Genomic DNA, 15,415 nt, shown 5'->3' on the forward strand with positions numbered 1-15,415 from the left:
GGACCGATAACTCCGTCCGCTTGGACATGTAGGGAACAAGGTCGGATGAGACCGGAGAGGTTTGTCGAGATGTTCCATGCATCACCAGGTCCATAACGTGGGACAATACTGGGTCAACGCGAGTTGCCTTCTTTATCTGAGTAGCAGTGATGGGTGTATTCTCTACCTGTTCAAAGTAGAAGATTTCCTTGTGGGCACTATCTTGGTGTTTGACCGGCAAAGGCAACCTTGAGAGGCCATCTGCATTGCCGTGTAGAGTGGATTTCCGATATTTGATTTCATATGTGTGTGCTGAAAGTAACAATGCCCAACGTTGCATACGACTAGCAGCTAATGGGGGAATGCCTGTGTAAGGTCCAAAAATTGATGTCAGAGGTCGATGGTCTGTGAGAAGAGTAAATTTTCGCCCAAACAGGTACTGATGAAACTTCCGAATTCCAAAAACAATTCCTAATGCCTCACGTTCGATTTGGGCGTAGTTAGTTTCTGCTTTGCTTAGAGTGCGTGAAGCAAAAGCAATAGGTCTCTCTTCTCCTGAAGGCATAATATGTGACACGACTGCTCCCACTCCATAAGGGGAGGCATCGCAGGCCAATTGCAGTGGTAAGGATGGATCAAAGTGCGTTAGAACTTCAGAATTTAGCAATGCATCCTTAGCTTTGTTAAACGCAACATTACAGGCTTCAATCCACTTCCAGGCCTTGTTCTGCCCAAGGAGCTCATGAAGTGGTTTTAGCAGTGTGGCTAACTGTGAGATGAACTTTCCATAATAGTTCAGGAGTCCTAGAAACGAGCGCAGCTGGCTTACATTTCGAGGTGGGGGAGCCTCCACAATAGCTTTAACTTTTGCAGGGGCCTTATGAAGACCTGCAGAATCAATGATATGTCCCAAATATTCAACAGAGGGCTTGAAGAATTCACACTTGTCTTTGCGAACTCGTAGGCCATACTCTTCCAGTCTTTGTAGGGTAGCCTCTAAATTCTTTAAGTGATCCTCTTCATTTCTTCCAGTGACCAGGATATCATCCAGATAGCACTGAACTCCTGACAAGCCACACAAGATCTGGTCCATAGCCCTCTGGAACAGGGCGGGAGCAGATGTTATTCCGAAGGGTAGACGACAGTATCGATAAAGCCCCTTATGAGTCACAATAGTCAACAGCTCTTGGGACTTTTCATCGACGTGCATCTGTAAATATGCTTGACTCAGATCAATCTTACTGAACTTTTGTCCCCCAGCCAGGCCTGCGAAGAGGTCATCGACGCGGGGAAGCGGGTATTGCTCTGCACACAACACTGGGTTGACAGTGACTTTAAAATCACCGCAAATCCGGAGAGAGCCATCTTTCTTCACGATTGGAACGATAGGAGTGGCCCATGAGCTATGGGTAACTGGTATTAGGACTCCATTGGTGACCAGGCGCTCCAGGTCTGCTTCAACTTTTGGCCTGATGGCATGTGGCACAGTTCGGGCTTTCAGATATTTTGGTGGACTGCCAGGTTTAATGTTCAATGTCACAGTGATTCCCTTCATACTTCCCAAATCATCTCCAAAAACAGCAGCATGTTTCCTTAGTATAGGGGTTAGACTGGTTTCTTCTTTAGTCATCCGGTGCACTTCTGCCCAGTTCAGTTGAATCTTCCCAAGCCAAGACCTACCCATTAAGGCTGGGTAGTTACCTCTCACCACAAACAGTGGCAATTTAGCCACCTGTCCATTGAGCTCCACCTTAACATCAATAGTGCCCAGCATAGGCACAGCTTCTCCCGTATACGTCTTCAGAACAGTTTTTGTTGCCTTAAGCGGAAGATGCTGTAGCTTTTCTTTATACACAGTCTCGGAGATCAGTGAGACGGCTGCACTGGTGTCCAGTTCCATGCGTATACGTTTGCCATCCAATAACGGGGTTACCCAGTATTCATGTGAGCCCATTGCCAAAGACAAAACATGCAGTGGCACTTCCTCTTGCGATGAGGTGTCACCTTGATCATCCTGGGTCTGCTCTAGGGTATGCAGGGTTCCTCTTTTTGTCGGCCAGACCACAGGCCTCTTTTTCTTTTGTTTACAGGCACACTCAATGTGTCCCTTTTTGCCACAGTGTCGACACACCAGGTCCTTACACCAGCATTCTGATGCCTGGTGACCCGGCTTACCACAGCGGTAACATTCTTGACTCTGCACAGTTTTGTGGGTCGGTTCTTGTGACACTTTTTGCACCCTAGGGGGTGCACCGATGTATTCTGCCTCCCTTGTAGCCAGTTCCATGGAGACAGCAATATCAACAGCCTTCTGTAAGGTAAGCTGAGCCTCTGTCAGTAGGCGCTTCCGTATAGCTTCACTGTACAGGCCACACACTAACCTGTCACGCAGGGCATCATGTAACATTTCTTTAAATTCCCAGTGTTCTGCTAGCTTTTTTAAAATGGCTACAAATTGTACAACTGTTTCATCTTCCTTTTGGTCTCTTTTGTGGAACCTATATCTTTCAGCAATTACCAGTGGTTTTGGGGAGAAATGAGACCCCAGGATTTCCACAATGTCACTGTAAGATTTAGTCTCAGGCTTAACAGGGTGTAGTAAGCTGCGTAGCAGAGAGTAGGTTTTAGCCCCTACAACAGTTAAGAATATTGGCACCTTCTTTGCTTCTGTAATGTCATTTGCAATACCAAAAAGCTCAAAACGCTCAGTATACACATGCCACTGCTCTGTATTCTCATCAAAAGGCTCCAGGGGCCTGGTCAGAGTAGCCATGATTTTTAGTTTCACTTTCACAGTCAGTGCAACAAGCAGCTTTTTTGTTTGTTTGTTCTTTACCTTAACTTCTACTTCCTTCTGTTACTGGAGCAGCACCGGAGTCTCACCCTCGTCGCCAGTGTTATATCCTTGGGGCAGCCGGTGTAGGAAGCAATCACTTGAGGCCAGAGAGCAGGCAGCTAACCAAAACCTCCATTTTATTTACATATATACAGAGAGCACCTCAGCCGGTTGAAACCGGTTGAGCTAGCCCATAATAATCTAACTCAGTTGCCATAGCAACAAAACCATGACAACCAAATACACAACAAAATCAATGACCTGTTAGGATGTACCTGGGTGCATTCTGTATTTCAGCAGGTATGTTGTATTTGGGTGCACCTGAAATGCTTGACATTAATCATGCAGTTAGTATTGTGCTGAGCTCTTTCTTCAGTGGTGCGGGCAGTATAAATACAGAACGTCCGCTGATAGTTTTAAATAGTACTAAAAAAATGGAATCATTTGATCAGCTGATATCATTAGGCCGCTGTTCAAATCTGTTTCAAACCAAAATTATTTCCCTTGAAAATGTAGAAAATTGAGTACATTTTGGTGTGGGCATCCAGGTGCTGTAAATACTTTCAACACTCATCTTGTAATTTGTATTCAGGGAGGTTTAATTAAGATTTCCTGAATGCAGGTGTCCAAGTTAGCTAGAGCCTTAGTCCTTCTCTGAAGCCAAGAATCTAAGGAGCATTTCTTCTACCTTGGCTGGAGGTGTACATAGATCAGTGCAGCTGGAGTCTGCCAATTTTCCAATTAATTCTGTGCAATTCTGCACTATCAATTCAACGAGTGACTTGAATAATCCCTACTTAGAATGAAAATCAGCTCCTTGGGGAGAGCTATATAAGAGAGGCTGTACAGTATCCTCCATAAAGGGGGTGATTATCATCCTTCTAAGATACTCTAAGTGCATACATATTTCTCAGCCCTCGGACTATCATATTATTATCATGTGTACTCAGAACCTGATCCAAAGTCTATTGAAGTCAATGGAAATTCTCCAGAGTGAGCCCAATTCAGAGCTGTTGTAATCAAGTGCAATAATTGCATTGATTTGAGATGCATCTGCCTACAAATGAATGTTGACCCCCTATGTTGAATTTTGAGGCACCATTTTGTAGGAATTAATAGTAATCTATATTGGGAAAAGTCCCAGGATCATGAATGGATGGTACAAGGATAACTACTCATGCTTTATGCAAGGATCTTTCCTAGATACTCTTACAGAACCCATGCATAGTACAGGATCATGCTGGATAACCTTTACAATTTTGCTACATATTTGGAGCCACTAATGACTGCAGGAAAACCATGTGTGGTCATTGCTATTTTTAATTACCAATCAAAACGCAGCAGCTGAGCAACCCAAAATACTGGTGGGTCTGTCAGCCAATATTAATCTGATGATACTGTGCCAATTTCAAAATGCATATTAGACTCTCAATGTTTTTCTTTGCCAGTGACATTTCACCCATATTTATTTATCTCCCCTTACAACCTTATCTGAAGATTCAAATCTTATGCCATATCCTGTTCTTATTACAATCTTTTTCACAAGAATGAGGTTTTAAAATCCTTCATACATTCTGTGAAAATCAGTACTGTACCTAATTCACTCTGACCTTTTCCATGTTCTTCATCGACTTGGCTGGCCAATTTCCTTTCCCACTTCTCTATCCCCCAAGCAACCTGTGAGCAAGAATTGAAAATAGTCAGCCTATCAAAAATGTCAGCATTTAAAAGGTTAATGTATTGCCTGCATACTTCTGGCTGGACATGATGGCCAAGATCAGTATCATCATCAAGACACCAAAATTGTACAATTTTGATTACCTCTCGACAAAGGTTAAAGGAAAAATCCAACAATGGGGTTATACTTAAAGAAAAATCTCCTGCCAGCTGTACGGGCATAAAAAAAGATATCCTAATAACTACATTGAACTACAAGGGAAGTAAATTATTGACATAAAGCAAAACATGCCTTAAATATTCTAAACAAGAATGATGAATAGAAAACAGGAAATGCAATTAGCCATTGACAATCATGGGAAAAATCAAAGATTTTTAACATATAAAAGGTAAATATTATTTTAAATAAAACAGGCTAACACATACTGTTAAAGCCACTGTTTAAATAAGAAATTTTAAAAAGTGAATTATTAGAAATTAAATTGCATCTCTGAAGATCTTCTTTCCCCTGCATTCCAAAGGTAATCTGAATTGGATAGGTGTGATTTTAATCTAATACCTAACATGAGATCCAGTCTGATGAAATAGCAAATTTTAAGCATGTGAAGGAATGCACCCCTGTATTCGCAACTTACGCATCATTGTAATACTCTTTTTACAGAATATGCCTTGTGAAGGGTCATTTGAAAATGCATAACTCACTGGTCAATAATATCATGGTGAAATAAATGAATGTAGCAACATTATTTGTAAAGTTATGAACATAAGATGAATTTATGACTAAAATGTTTTTATCGGATTAGCTTGGGAGTGGGTAAACAAGTTTTTCAAAGACAAAGGACAAGCTGACGCCTCTAGCCAGGTGTCATCATAGTTGATAGACAATAACCGGTCAAGTGACCATTCTTTGCCAGCTAAGAGGGGCAAGAACAGATTGATTTGTATTTTAACAAACAAGAGCATGGAACCTCTTTCACCATGAGACTCCATGTCTCCATCCTCACAGCTGGCAGGAAGTTTATCTAGGGGTAACCCTCAGGAAAATGCATTTCAAAGGTGACTGGACTATAAAAGGCTGCAGCTAAAACACCCCAGATTTCAATTCTCTTTCTTTTTCTCTCTCTCACCTGAGAAAACAAAGGAACCAGCCCTTGGAACTTTGGGGGCAGATCCTCACTTAAGAATTTGGTCAGCACTATTGCTGGAAACACATGGTAAGGATTTTACCTTGAACCAAATCTAGTTAAGATTTAGTTACTTTAAACATGTTTTATCTTTATTTCTCTTGTAAGCATTTGTGTGTTTAAAGCCTTATAGTTGTACTCACTTAAAATCTCTCTTTGTGGTTAAATCAACTTGTTTTATTCTTTAATCAAAACTAATCCAGTGTTGTCTTTAAACTGAACTGTGTGGGTAACTCAATTTGAGGTAGCAAACCGTTGTCCATTGATTCCTTACAGGGGCAATGGACCGCCAATATTTGGACTGTCCAGGAGAGGGCTGGACAGAACATACATATTTTGGGAAAATCCGTGACTGGGAGCATGTTGGAGTCATCCTGCAAGTGATAACCAAGGCCAGAGTGCAACTGAAGTGTACTGGCAGGATGCAGCTATACAGACACTGCAAGTGTGATCTGTATGCTGCCCAGGTTGGGATTTACCACAGCATAGCATCGTAAGGTTCCCAAGGTTGCAGGGCAGGTGGTCACACAGCCCCTGGATTGCACCCTGGAATATCATACATATCATAGAATTGGTAATATTCTGGATTCATAAATCTGCAAATCAGGGGCAAACTCTGCCTCTAGATACAGGCATGTAACTCCTGTTGAAAGACCTATTGTTTGCATTCAGAGCTTCATGAAAATTTGATGACTATACAAGACACAAACAAAATGTATGTTAAAGTAAGGATGATCATTATTTATTTATAGGCCTGATCAATACCTAGTGAAGTCCCTCAGTTGATTTCAATGGGCACCGAAAAAAATGGGAATTGAGTTTGAAAACAATTGAATAAGAAACAGTAGTAAGGATTTCTAATAACTGGTTTTATAGATTGTAATATATATTTCTGTTACTTAGCATATATATAACACTTTGAAATAAAGCCCTCATCCTTTGCCTGCCTAAAATAGCAAAACTAGTCACTGCCTTTCCCCGGCTATTCCTTTCCTGTTATATTTTCAGGTTCTTCCTCTTGAGATGCTCTAGAGATGACGTTTCCAAACTGCCATGGGTGATGCTTAGAGGATTGCTCAGCAAGGCATAGACAGTAGCGTAGCATCTGAGCATTGCAGTTGTCACCATCCTTCCTGAGGCCGATTATCTCTGTAACAGCCTAGGGCTTACAATCAGAAGTTTACAAAAAGTGTGGAATTCCCACTTGACAACAAGCACCCTCTGTCCTCTGTGCTGCTTCAGAAAGCGCCTACTTATTTTGTATGACATATTGCTTTTAAATGCATAACAGAATTCAGATTTCTAAATAGAGTGCTTCCTTTGTGGCAAGAAGTAAATATTCCTCCTGATGTTGAGTGGGGTAAGCGCCAAGCGCCAATACATTTTTGTATGAAAAAACAGACACTTTTGACAAGACTCTATAGCAAGCATCTTTCCAGACGAAAAAGGTCCACCATAAATAAAGTTTGTAACTACAATGCTTCAGAATTGTATTCAGGAATTCAAACTATAATACATATATTTCAGTGACTCCTTTATCCAGTGTAAAAAAAATGTCATGATAACTAGAATTGTGTTCCTTACATTTTTTTTTAAATCATCCACCCCGAAGAATAAACAGGAACAGTAATTTTAACACAAAACCTGATCAAATCTAGTTTTATTCCCCCAAACATAAACTTCCTTGTTAGGAATGAATTGAACCACAATATTGTCCTAATCTACATAAGTAAATGTTCTTTCAGACCATGTGTTCATTAACACAACAAGTGAAGTTAAATTATGTAGCCAACATTTTCTAGTATTTTTGTTCCTTAATTTTTGTGGTGCCCAATGTGAGACACCTAAAAGGGATCTGACTTTCACAGGGAGGATGCTCAGCATTTTCTGAAATTTAGACCTCATTAGGGTGTCCCATGTTGGGCAAGTAAAAGTTAAGTATTAATAAAAGGAAGACAGAAAAATTCTTGCTGCTCTCATATTAAGAAAAATTACCTGCAGGAAGTTAAGAATTCTGTGCCAGGGCATATATGGTGTATGCCTGCCTATACTTGAGTTACTTTGATTATTATAATATTGTAGACAGGGGTCAGAGTAAGCCACTATTCAGGGAATGTTTTACTAATACCTATATGATGCCTCTCCAGCATCTATCCTGGAAAAAAAATAAGATTTCATTTGACAAAGTTAAGTTTCTGTCCCTTAAAGCTGAAAATAAAACTTTCCAAACATAACCCAATGTAGTGCTGTTCTCCTGAGTCTTTGGCAAGAGAGCTGACTCATTAGCTAAGAGAAGTGTGAGCTGCCCAGTTTATCTTGATTGGGTGTGGATTAGGGTTACCAACTTTTCTATTTGCAGAAAACCGAACACCTTTGCCCTCCCCCCGCTCCTTTTAGAAGGCGATGCCCCCACTCACTCCATCCCCCTCCCTCCGTCGCTCACTCTCCCCCACCCTTGCTCACTCACTGGTGAGGGCTCCAGCTGGGAGTCCGGGCTCTGGGGTGGGGCTGGAGATGAGGGGTTTAGGGTGCAGGAGAGGGCTCCAGGCTGAGGAATGGGTTTGGAATGTGGGAGGGGGTATGGGCTCTGGGTGCTGGCTCCAGGGTGGGGCCAGAAATGAGGGGTTCAGGGTGCAGGAGGGGGATCCGGGATGAGGCAGGGGGTTGTGGTGCTCTGGATGAGGGCTCTGACTGGAGATATTGGCTCTGGGGTGGGATAGGCAATGAGGAGTTTGGGGTGCACGGAGGGCTCCATGCTGAGGCAGGGGTTTGGGGTGTAGGGGTGGGTATGGGCTCTCGGCTGGGGGTATGGGCTCTGTGGTAGGGCCAGAAATGAGGCGTTCAGGGTGCAGGAGAGGGATCTGGGCTGGGTCAGGGGGTTGGGGTGTGCGGGCTCTGGGTGGCAGTTACCTCACATGGCTCCCGGGAAGCTCTTGGCATCTCCCTCCATCTCCTAAAGCAGAGGCTTGACCACGTGGCTCTTCGCACTGCCCAAGCCTGCAGGTACTGCCCCCTCAGCTCCCATTGGCCATGGTGTGTGTGTGTGCGCGTGTGTGTGTGAACCATGGCCAATGGGAGCAGTTGAGCTGGAGCTGGGGGCAGCATGCAATGCCCCCCATGGCCTCCCTCCACCTAGGAGCCAGAGGGAAATGCTGGCAGCTTCCCGGGAGTAGCATGGAGCCATGTAGGGAGCCCGCCTGTGCCACCGACCGGACTTTTAACGGCCGCTGACCAGAGCCGCCAGGGTCCCTTTTCGGCTCAGCGTTCCAGTCAAAAACTGGACACCTGGCAATCCTAGTGTGGATTCTGAAACTTAATCGTAGTTGACAATATTGGTGTTTACATTATTTCATCTCTGATAATTTTAGCAGACACACACACACACACACACACACACACACTTGGACTGGGGATGGTGACTGAGTTGCATAATGTTACCCCTTTTGGCCCAAATAGCTAGCCAAAAATTTGGGGGTCTTGCAGGTTGTTCCAGCTGGGAAAAGAAATTGATGATGGAGTCAGGTATCTTTGCTGCAGTCTTGTTTATTTACACGCATTGTACAAAGTCCTGTTTCCCAAAACACAGGAGGAGCCAAACAATAGGATAAAGTTTCTTTGCTTACAGCCCCAAGCTACTTTTAGCCAGCATAACACTGGGCTTGCCCTGACTGTCTGTAGCTTCCTTCCCAGTTTGTTTCTGTGCGCCTCTTTCTGAGTCTGTCCATATCTCTTTCCTTCCCCACCCACAAATCTTTCCCCCAAACAAAGTGGAGACCCACGTAGTTCTAATTCTGAGTGGACTTGCATATGTCTTTGTTGGGGAGTGGCCAGAGCGGGGAGGAGAAGAGGAGCTGCTATAAAGGACGGTAACTGTTTCTGACAGTTATTATAGGTGAAGGGTGACAGTTATACCCACCAGCTTCAATGATGTTTTCCACAACCCACAACAATAACAAAACTCTCCACTCCAACCAATCTGATCCCTGATCCAAGATTTTTTTTTTAAACTAACTAAACACACATTCAGGCAGACCTAACAGATAAGAATACTAAACATCTATGCAAAAGTAGGATTCCTTATTTCTTTTGCTGATACAGACTAACACAGCTACCGCTCTGAAACCTGTCTGATGACATGGACAGAGGTAACGATTAAGCCTGTAACTACCTTACTCTACATTGTGGACAGATTGCGGTTGGCACTGCATGTGCAAAAGTGCACGGGTAGGGAAATATACAAGGAGTCTTCCTTCTCCTTACATCTGTGTACTGGGCGCAGCCACCGTCCAATGGGCAGTGCAAATCTAGCATTGCTGGTGTATGTGAACACACCAAAGAGTAGAGCAGGGAGAAACTGGGCCTAACAAAGCAGAGCTGATCAGGCACATGAAGGGGTACATGGTGCACTTGGAAAAGATGTCAGAGTGCCCTCACTGGCACCTAATCGTTTATGTTCCTCTGGTGATTCCCACCACTTCCTGACCCCTCTACCTCTTGACCCTGCATCCCTCCAAATAAGATGGATTTAAACCACCCGGCAGCCCTACATTTATATCATGACTGCTCTACCAAGACACAAGTAGCAATGATACTTAGCAGCCGCTAGTTCCTGGTTAAAGGGAGAAAGAGAAGTATGAGGGAACTTCTGTTAGGAACTAAGAGAAATAAAACAGCGAGGGATGGACCTAAAGACAAAGCTCTGGAGCCAGGAACCCAGCAACACTGAGGTGTTTGAAACAGATCCAAATCCAAATTTAGCAGCTTTCGCTCATCTCTAGTAAACAGAAGAAGAAGAAGAAAGAAAGAACAAAGGAAGAATATTAGTGTTGGCAGAAAGCATATAGGAGGGGGTATAAAGATGCAATTAAAAAGGAGGCCTTTTGTGGTATAGTTCTCTTGTCAATATCTCTAAAATACAAATTTACTGTTTAAGGGTTGTAATTAGTTTTCAGATATTGGGATGACGGGAGATCTGAAAACACACACAGGACAAAGTCCTGTGACTGCAACACTCGCCCTAATTAAAGTCTATTATTCCAAATCAGCATTGCTCTTTTCCGCCCCTTGAAAGTTACATTAATTTGATAAAACAACCAGCAGAATTTCTAATGTTAATCAAAGAGATAAGTTTCACAGGACAGATCTTCTTTGCATTCTCCCTCTTGTACTTTCACAGAAAAGATGACTGTAGCTGAAAGAAACCCTGAAGGAATGTTTTCCCATTATTGCTTAACAAGAAATAGTCAGCTAATCAAAAGGAGATACAGAAAAAAAGAAAAAAAAAACACCCCGCAAATCTGCTATCTATATAAACTATCAGAGGGATCCTCTTCACTTCTGCGTAATGAGGCAGTATAGTTTAAAAAACTAAGAGGTAAATTTTCACAGGGACACAGTGATCTAACTACATAACTCCTATTGACTCTAACATGGGCTGTGGAGCTAATCCCTACTGACGCTTTGACAATGTGTCCCTAAAGAAGATTAAAGGTGCCAGATGATCTTGGTGTTAAAGATTAGGCCTTCCTTCTGGAAACCCAGTTGGGAGTAAAAAATCATTTTCATCCAAATGATACCCCAATCACTGTGCTGTATGAATCAAACTGAATTTTGAAGCTAATATTTTTGGAGTTATATGTTAAATATTGTATACCATGGAGGTTTGTATGCACTGCCATGGCCTATTAGCTGATGTTGGAATATTGCCAGGAGAGACTACTTAAAATCTGTTGGTTCATTTGTGGTAGGTGCAGTTTGTTAATCACACTTGGATGCCAGGGAGATGAGAGAGTGGCCTTCTGAGTGAAGGAATATAGGGTCCAGGGCTGAGCAGTCCTCTGGGAGAAACCTTAAGAAGAGCCAATCCTTGGGACTAGCTTTGGGCTGCAGTTGTTGTATACGTTGTGTTAAATTAATAATTAAGCCAAATCCCAGGAAGGGGATGAGTTCACAACATATTTTAGCAAAATAGAGATGCACAGCTTGGAACAAACCAAACTTTGATGAAATCCGCACTCTGTGAAATTGGCTACCATTTTGTAAATTTTTTCCTTAAATAAATAATGTGGAAAATGTATCAACCAAAGTGCTCCTCACAGACATATGAGAAAAAGACAGTCCCTACCCCTTTCCAAGAGCAAGAAATAAGCAAAGTGATAGAGAGCAATTACTGACTGGTACAAAAAATGTGTGTTAAACTCAAGAGACAAGCCTTGAAACAAAAGACGAGAGTTCTGCCAGGTTTTTTTTGTTAGAAGTATGGGAAGGCAAGTGGTAGATTTTAAACATCTTACCCTTGACTGTTCACAAAGAAAGTCCTACAAAAGTCTGATTTCAGATAATAGGGAGAGCTATGTAAATATTTTAATCAGTTCCAGTTTGTGAGACGACTTCTTGCTCCTCCTGAATTTTAGCTTGAGTTTTGGGTTTGACAAATAAAGTAAAATTCAGTTGCTGCCACCATGTGACTTGATTTCACATGAAGTCATGAGTGTTGACACAAAACTAAAGTTGGTCCATAGTTCATAGTGTGTGTGTGAACATTTCCAAGAGCCTGGTTGAGGTTTTATTTTGTATTTGAAACAGGCAGGTTGTGTATGATTTCTGGTTTGGTTGTTAATGTTTTACATGGTTCTATTTAAATAGGAAGGGAGAATTATTCTCAAAAAAAAATTAAAAGAGCATATAGGGGAGGCAAACCATGTGGTTCAGATAAAAAACAACATATCAAACTTTCACCCATCTGCCAAACTAAACCTATGTCAGAATTGAACCTATACGGGGGATTGAGAAAATGTGGTTACCTTAATTGGTGAGTTATAAATTATTTAAATTATTGCAGAACCTTTTTTCTTATTGGTTTCACCTTACACTGGAAGCAGAGATACCCAGCTACCACAAGAAAAGTTATTTTTGAAATATTTCTTACCTAGCCAAATCCATGGAACTATTGAACCTCTCTCAAGAAAGCCTGCTCTTGAACAATTTCCAGCCCAATTTCTAAACCTGAGTTTCAGATAATCCAAACTCAATACAGCAGGTGACATTTTTTTGTAATATAAATGGCATTAGTCAATCCTTGATTGTACTTTCTCAGCTTAAAAACAAATGCAAGAGAATCTGGAAAAATGACAGCAAACAGAATGTTTCAATGTTGGCCTGCCTGCAAATTCAAGTTACAGAAGAAAAACTTTAATGATGGTTTAGAAACTGCAGCATGGATTTGTGTTAGCCAAGGAAAGCACCATCTTCACTACCAAACTTTGCCAGTTGCAGCAAATTCTGAAAGGTGACAAATAGAGCTGGTGAAAATGTTTCAAACAAAAATACTTTTGGTCAAAAAACAGACTTTTCTTAAACTAAACTGGTCCTAAAATACAAAAAGATGTTTTAAAACTTTTTCAGCAGTAACAAAAAGCATTAGTTTATTGATTCTTCATTTTTGGTGGTTTTCCTTATGTTCTGCTATTGATCACTATTGAGACGATCTCTCTCTTTGTATAGGTATATAGTCTTTCTTCCTTTCCTTTTTTTTTTCTTGGTGTTCAACCACCTCACTCCTTTTCCTGTGCAGTCATCATACTCTTCTCTTTTTGTTTTCCTTTTTCAAATATTCCATTCCAGTACCTCTCTTTTTGCCTTCATTTTCAGTTATTGAACTTCTCTATTTGCATTTGTCTGCTTGTCCATCATTGTACCTTCAATCCTTTTCTGTGGTTGGTTGGTTGGTCACCATCTTGCAGGGTTTAGAGGAGGCATACAGGGTTTGCACTGCCAATTTTGGCGGGCCAGCTTTGTCACAGGGTAGGAATTTTTTTTTTCAAAACTGAAATATTCCATTTTCAAAATAGGACTTATTTTGGAAACAAACATGAAAAATGAATATGAATAAAATTTTGATAAAAGTATCAGAGAAAAGTTTGGAAAATGAAAACACATCTACTTGAAAGACTAATGGAATGAAAGAGTGTATTTGGTGGTGTGGGGCAGGGGAAGATGGTGCTTCAGCCAGCTTTGTTGACAATCATGGTTCTGATTAGCATTGTTCATTGCATTCACTTCACAGCTCATCTGTTACTTGGTGCTAGACTCTCCACAATGGATACGAAAACCTCACATTTCTAATTAGAGTTAGTTATTAGTTTTAAAGGAATTCTTTTGCTGGTCGTAGTTTCAGCAGATAAACAGATATACAATAGATTTGTCTAGGGTTAGGGTACACACAGGAAAGGTTTTACTGAGTTTTAACACCCACAGAGGGGAAGGTTAATGGCTGCCCAGAGGAACCGTATATTCAAACAGTATATGCAAAATTCCACTACAGTCAGCTATATCAGCATTTTTATTTTCTTGTTCAGTAAATTCTTGCCCCTCTAGCCCCAAGGCTCCCTTTTGCTGAACTGACTACCTGGAACACAAAGTGACAAATTCACTAGTGCTTTATATGGGACTGCACAAAGTGTAAATCAGTGATGAGTCTGGCCCAGGGAGCCCTTCCCTAATATTTTTTTTACCTTGCTCAGTGGCTCTCAGATTGTTCTTTGAGATGATCATCTCATCTCAGAGCAGCTGTTGGTGACAAGCCTGGTCTGCATCTACATAAACAACTAATCTTTCTCTTCAGCACACAGACTTCTTGCAGCTACTTTGTCTTCTTCTGAGCATAAATAATTCCCCACACACATAATGCACACACAACACTCGCCTGTCCATTCAAAGTGCAGCTGTTTGGGTTATCTTCCTTGCCCAACGTTCTGACAACATTATTCTCATCTTTAAGCCCTTGAATCAGCAGACACTTAAACACGGACTTAACTTTATCATGTGCTTAAGTCTATCGCTGATGAAATCCACTGAGGTCAATGGCTTCATTAAAGGCCTGCTTTGCTGAAGCCAGACCCGAATCTCTCCACAGGCTTCCCCTGTATCACTGCATCAAGTTCAAACATCTTTAAGGTTTAAAACGAAATTCTGGCCCCCACTGAATTCAGTGGGAAACAACTGCCATTGACTTCAATACAGCCAGCATTTCAATCTTCGCTTATACATTGCTTTATCCAAAGAGGAAACCATTTTTCCCCCTCATTGGGTCAATTAAAAACCAAACTAAAGTCTGTAATGAGGGAGGAATGGCAATATTTGCTTATTCTTTAATGCCTGCAGCTGTACCACATCAGGCTATGGAAGATTTAACTTTCACAAGCTAAAAAATAGAGTTGGGTCTTGGTAAATATAATTGGATGGGAGATCACCAAGTTAAAAATAAAGTTTTGCAATAAGTGGCACTCTTGCCTCTAGGCAAGGTGCAGGGGTGCACCTCATTGCTCAAAGTGCCATCTTTTGGAGAAGATGTAAATGAGAAGAGACTCAGACCCTATGTGTTGCACTAGTCAGAGATCTTCTACAGGTCTTGGGGTGCTGAATTTATTTGCCCTCCCCCCCCAAAAAACCCATAACAACCCCCACCCCAATATCAATCAAGGACCTCTTTTTTATCTAGGATCCCAGGACTTCTATTGCAAGTGAAATAGATGCTCAACAATAACTCTTCTCTTTATTAAAATCTGTAAATTTATTTAAAACCTTATTTCCATCAGTAAATCTTAGTTTGTAGAGGATGCCAGTTGGTGATATTGCATGGTGGCAACTTCTGGTTCAAGCGTCTCAGTGTTTTTAAGATGAATTTAGAACACTAACAAAGTGGGGCAGCCAAGTAATATGTGGTGGGATGAAAAAGAAG

This window comes from Mauremys mutica, chromosome 1 (genome assembly GCF_020497125.1).
Source record: "Mauremys mutica isolate MM-2020 ecotype Southern chromosome 1, ASM2049712v1, whole genome shotgun sequence".
In the NCBI taxonomy this organism is placed as follows: domain Eukaryota; kingdom Metazoa; phylum Chordata; order Testudines; family Geoemydidae; genus Mauremys; species Mauremys mutica.